A 6,116-nucleotide genomic window follows, 5' to 3' on the forward strand; every position below is an offset into this window, starting at 1 on the left:
GAAGTGGCAAAGGCAGGCTAAAGTGCAACGAAAGACAGTGCGCGGGACAGACTTTTCATGGCATTGGGGCGCGGAAAGGGCCATGTTCATGGCAATGGCATAGGCACAATATGGCTACAATGCAGCTGAGTACAAGGCATTGGCGCCTGCTTCAAGCCAAGGCACGAAAATGGGCAGTAAGCTTCAGATTGACCAAGTCAAGGGCGGTTACGGCACATGTTGTGCACATGGGCAGTAGTTGGCTTTTGCTAAAAAGGTGGCAGATGGTGTTAGCACGTTTTTGGCCATGTTTCCATTATTATTGGCATGATTTACATGTTCCTAGTAGTTGGAGGACGTCAACTACACTAGGGCTAAAATAGTGGGCTGTGTGGGACAAGTGTCTAAGCCTAAAGTACGACAAGTGTAAGGCAAAGGGGATGTCTCATGTTTTATAAATGGACAGCATCCTTATGCTTGGGGCAAAGAGAAAATGTGTAGAGTGCATGTTTGAGTCTGTTTCAAGAGTGAAAACACCTAAGGTTAAGAGTAGTCTTGTGAGAAAATCTGAGGGTCAAGAGTGATCTTCTTGTACACGGTATTGTACTTCGAGTTTGAGTTTATTTGTATGCTCGAGTTAAATACAAAGTTGGGAAAAGAGTTTCCTGTAATTGTGCCTTGTGTTCTTGTTAATTTTCTGTTGCCTTTACTATATTTCGTTGCCTAAATCATTCTTAACTTACTACGTTGAAAGCTGCCTCAAAATAATCTAAGTCCAAAGTTGCTGTAATTTTGGCTGAGTGTTGTGTAAAGGCTGAAATCAAGTGTGAGACTTGGCTACCGCGCAGGCTGGTTTTCGGCAGACTGAAAATGCGCCTATGACAACAAGTATCAGAGCGGAGCAGGTTCGTGACGGAGACACGATGAGCAGTGGTAGATTTTGTGGTCTTGTTTGAGAACATGGCCGTGGTAACAACAAACTGCGGGAAAGGCTAACAAAACTGGAGGCATTGGTGGGAAATGTTCCTGAAGGTGAAGAAATTCAGTCTCTCGTGACAAGGCTTGCTTACCTTGAGGCAGAATTGGCAAGGCTAAGTCAAGAGAATGCGGATCTGAAAACTGAGACAGTGGTGCTGCGACGTGCTGCGGGCGAGGATACTCCTCAACGTGGTGCTGATCGTCCCAAGGTAAAAATTCCTGAACCTAAGGCATTCGATGGTGCAAACAGTGCACGTGAATTGGAGAATTTTCTTTAGGATATAAAGCAGTACTTTCATGCTATTTGTATGCAAGACGAGAAGGAGAAAGTAACCTTGACTAGCATGTATTTGAGTGAAGATGCTAAGTTATTATGGCACACTCGTGTGGATGAAGATGAAAGTTTGGGCAGACCAAAGATTGAGTCGTGGGAGCGGCTTAAAAAGGAATTGAAGGATCAGTTCCTTCCTAGCAATACGTCTTGGATTGCTAGGGACAAACTAAAAATGTTGAGGCAAACCGGATCAGTGAGAGCATATGTCAAAGAGTTCACTTCTTTGATGTTGAGCATCAGCAATATGTCGGAAGAAGATAAATTGCACAACTTCATGAGCGGGCTGCAACAGTGGGCACAATTGGAGTTATGAAGGCATAATATTCAAAACCTCGCAAGTGTTGTGGCTGTGGCTGTGGCTGATGCATTGGGCGATTTTCACTTGGGTGAAGAAACTTCTGCTTCAAAGTCTAACGACAAAAAGAAGGACAAGGCAAATAAGTGGAAGAAATGTGAAAATAACAATGCAAATGAAGATAAGGGGAAAGGAAGGTAAGAGGCTTGAACTTCAAAGAGCAAGGAGAAGGGCAGCAAATTCAGTGGCTGTTTCATTTGTGATGGACCACATCGAGCAAGAGACTGCCCGAAAAAGGCAGTGTTAAATGCTATGACTGTCGCAGACAAGAGGGTTGTATTAGAGGCAGTGGACAGCGACAAACAAGTGGCTGGAGTGAATGCAATTATGGTTGAAGAGAAGGGAGGCCAAGGGGCGTTGCTTGTCAACCCCTTAGGACTCATAAATTGAGCTAACCTCGACGAAGACGTCGAGTTTCAAAGGGTGTGGGTGGTTTGTTAGACCTCCGCCACTTTGAGCTTGACTTGACAATGAGAGTGTTGTCATGGGGCAGCAAGAGTGTTGCCAAGCTAAGGTGCACGAGTAGCACCAAGGCAAAAAGGGAAATGGGCAAGTGATGGCCAAGGCTTTGACGGAGGAGAGCAGCTTGGCAAGGGCTTGACAACAAGATACGGGCTGAGGGTGACACTTGATCATGCAAAGGCATCAAGGCATAAGGCAATGATGCCAAGGCAAGACAATAACAAAGTGGCAAAGGCAGGCTAAAGTGCAATAGAAGGTAGTGCACGGGACAAATTTCTCATGGCATTGGAGTGCGGCAAAGGGCCATGTTCGTGGGCAATGGCATAGCAAAATATGGCTACAATGCAGCTGAGTACAAGGAATTGGCTCCTGATTCAAGACAAGGCACAAAAATGGGCGGTAAGCTTCAGATTGACCAAGTCAAGGGCGATCAGGCATATGCTGTGCACATGGGCAGTAATTGGCTTTTGCTAAAAAGCCGGCAGATGGTGTTAGCACGTTTTTGGCCATGTTTCCATTATTATTGGCATGATTTACATGTTCCTAGTAGTGGGGGGATGTCAACTACACTAGGGCTAAAATAGTGGGTTGTGTGGGACAAGTGTCTAAGCCTAAAGTGCGACAAGTGTAAGGCAAAAGGGATGTCTCATGTTTTATAAATGGACAACATCCTTATGCTTTGGGTAGAGAGAAAAAACGTGTAGAGTGCATGCTTGAGTCTGTTTTCAAGAGTGAAACACCTAAGGCTAAGAGTATTCTTGTGAGAAAATCTGAGGATCAAGAGTGATCTTCTTGTACACGGCATTGTACTTTGAGGTTGAGTTTCTTTGTATGCTCGAGTTGAATATAAAGTTGAGAAAAGAGTTTCCTGTAATTGTGCCTTGTGTTCTTGTTAATTTCCTGTTGCCTTGACTATATTTTGTTGCCTAAATCATTCCTAAACTTACTACGTTGAAAGCTGCCTAAAAATAATCTAAGTCCAAAGTTGCTATAATTTTGGCTGAGTGTTGTGTGAAGGCTCAAGTCAAGCGCGAGACTTGGCTGCCGTGCAGGATGGATTTCGGTGGACTGAAAACGTGCCTGTGACACTAGCCATGAACAACTAAATTCGCAAAATTTAGGGGCAAAGTGAACTTCCTTTTTCTTTTTCAATATGAAACATCCAAAAAATACGTCAAGAGTCGAGAAGTATTTTCTAAACTCTCTAGCAATTCATTATTAAGTTTGTTGTACTTTGTGCTTTTGATGTATACTTTGCAATCTTTTTCTTGTTAAATATCTTTATGCGACAAGAATGGTGTTAGTTTGTATGAGTCCACCAAACAGTAAAGTACCTGATCCTCTTTGAGATCAAGCAGAGACTGCTAATAAGAAATGTAAGTACAGGAGGCAAGGGATTTTTACGTGGAAAAATACCACACAAAGGGATCAAAAAACCACGACCTACGCTTGTAGGCTTTTAACTTTACTGACTTGCAATCTCCCTATTACAAGCCACTTTACAATAACCCTATTACAAAGACTTCGACTAACTTGTGATGCTCTCACCACAAGCCACTTTATAACTCTCCTAGTTACAAAGGCTTTAAACTTATGACTAATCCTAGTCACAACATAAACTCAGAAATTTACGGATTTTTTGGTTTTCCTATGACAAAGCTTCTAAGAAAGAAAATTAGGAAATATAATGAAGAACAAATAACAAGATTACAACTCAACTATGGATATACATAAACTTTTTACGAAACTAATACTTAGTGGAGTTGTCTTCTCGTTCTTGATACACCAATGACTTCAATGCCGGATGAACACTGTTATGCTTGAGAGAATATCACTGAATGCTCAAGTGAAAATTATGCCTTGCACCAGGTTATTATATTACAAAAGATATCACAATGGATAGTGATGTCAATTCTTGGTAAACGCTTCTTCCCAATGACAAGTGACTGCTGCACAGTCACTTCTGTGCAATTGCGTTCCAGCTGTATAGTTGACTTGTACTTCTGTCAGAGAACACTAAGGGATCAGGTCCCTGTTGTGTTCCTCTTTGTATAATGGTTGCGGGCAGTCACTACTTGTACTTATGTCGGAGAACCCTAAGGAACCAGATCACCAGGTCCCTGTTGTGTTCCTCTTTGTGGTTGTTCATTCATTTGCTGGAGATTAGACTGGACATTATTCATTTGAGATGTATACCACGTGGATCAGGTTCTCTACCTGATTCTTTTACAATAAGTTTGTTAGATCATCAAAACATATGATGCATAAGGCAAAGACATTGAAAACCCATCAATTTCTCCCTTTTTGATGATGACAAACTTAGGCATTGATAGTATTTGATTAGAGCAAAAACAACCAGATAAGCTACCAGAAGCAACGCAAGTTCCCCATGACAGTTAGCTTTTGATTCCCCCTTAATCTCAGATCTCCAAAAAAAACAACCAGACAAGCTACCAGAGACTTCACAAGTTCCCCCTCACCGTTAGCTCTTTTGATTTCACCTTTAATCTCAAATCCCCCTTTTGATTTCCCCCTGACCGTTAGCTCTTTTGATTTCCCCCTGATCGTTAGCTCTTTTGATTTCCCCTTTAATCTCAAATCCCCCTTTTGATTTCCCCTTTTATTTTTTTCCCCCTTTTTGCATCATTAAAAAGAAAACACAAGCAGATAATCAGCATAAAGAAGTCTAACACAGCTAACTCATGCCACATATGTGCACACATCATGACAGAAAAGAGAAGCCAGAGGAAAACAACATTGTACATGCATAAAGAGGAGCTGTTTCATGAATATTAATAATTGACTGAGCAAGACAGGAGCAATAATGGTGAATTCCAGCATGCCATCACAAAAAAGAAACAAAAAGAAAATAACAGCCACAAAATGTTATAGCAGAAATAGCTGGACACGGATAGGATCCTAGGCGACACTAGAAGAAGGAGGCTTGGAAGAAGAGACAGCAATCGTTTTGAGAACCAGGTCCAGTCGAGCATTTGCAGACAGTTGTTATTCAAGTAATTGCGCCCGAATTTTATCATTTTCCTTTGTCAGTCGGGCAACTTCTTCATTAATAGAATCAGGTCCTTTAACTGCTTGACTGAGCTGAGTTTCCAGTATGGCATTTTGAGCCCTTAACCTTCTGATCTCTTCAGAAGCTACATTTTGAGCGTTGATCAGCATAGAGATGGTCGAGATGCTTCCACCAACTCTTTCTACACATTCACATTCTTCTAAAGTAGTCTTAGAGAAGGTTTGCTTGCGTGTGCCCACTCCGGGATTCCCCAAGGGGACCTTGTAGAATCTGAGTGAGGAGAAAGCCATATGGTAACCCATGATTCCCACCTTTAAAGTTTGCCACTTTTTGCATATGGTCTATCATGATTACTGGCAGATTGATTGGGACAAACTTATCAAGCGATTCCATAAAGACCATATCCGACTTTGTAGCAATAGACCGCCTCTCAGAACGAGGTAAGAGTACCTTATTGACCAATTCAAAGAGAAGCTGATACTCAGGAAGTAATACCTTCTTATGCACCTGTTCCCCCTGCTGAATAGCTTGCTCTTTCATGATTGCTCTCCTAAAGTTGACACCACAGACACCTTTGAATGAGGACATCCCTTCACATGGGATTTTGAGAACCTTTCCCAAAGTTGAAGCATCGAGTACAATGTCTACTCCATTTACTAGCGCACAAATGTGATCCCCTTCAACAGTGAAGAGAGATGCGTAGAAGCTTTGCACCGTATCTTCGTACACCAGAGGCATGCTTTCCTGAAACAAGTGCTCCCATTGCTGAAACTCAACGATCTCCAAAATTTGTCTCATACCTTCCATCTCTGAAATTGCTGGGTCAAATGTACGACCCCACAAGACTTTTTGAGTTCTTAGTCTTTGTTGCCAAAGACCTCCATCACTGGGCATTATCCTCAGAGCACCAAGTTCTCTAACAGTTTCCCGTTTTTGTTTGCTAGATCCCTCAACAGACTTTCCTTTCCAGCTTACTA

Source organism: Nicotiana attenuata, unplaced genomic scaffold (genome assembly GCF_001879085.1).
Source record: "Nicotiana attenuata strain UT unplaced genomic scaffold, NIATTr2, whole genome shotgun sequence".
Taxonomy (NCBI): domain Eukaryota; kingdom Viridiplantae; phylum Streptophyta; class Magnoliopsida; order Solanales; family Solanaceae; genus Nicotiana; species Nicotiana attenuata.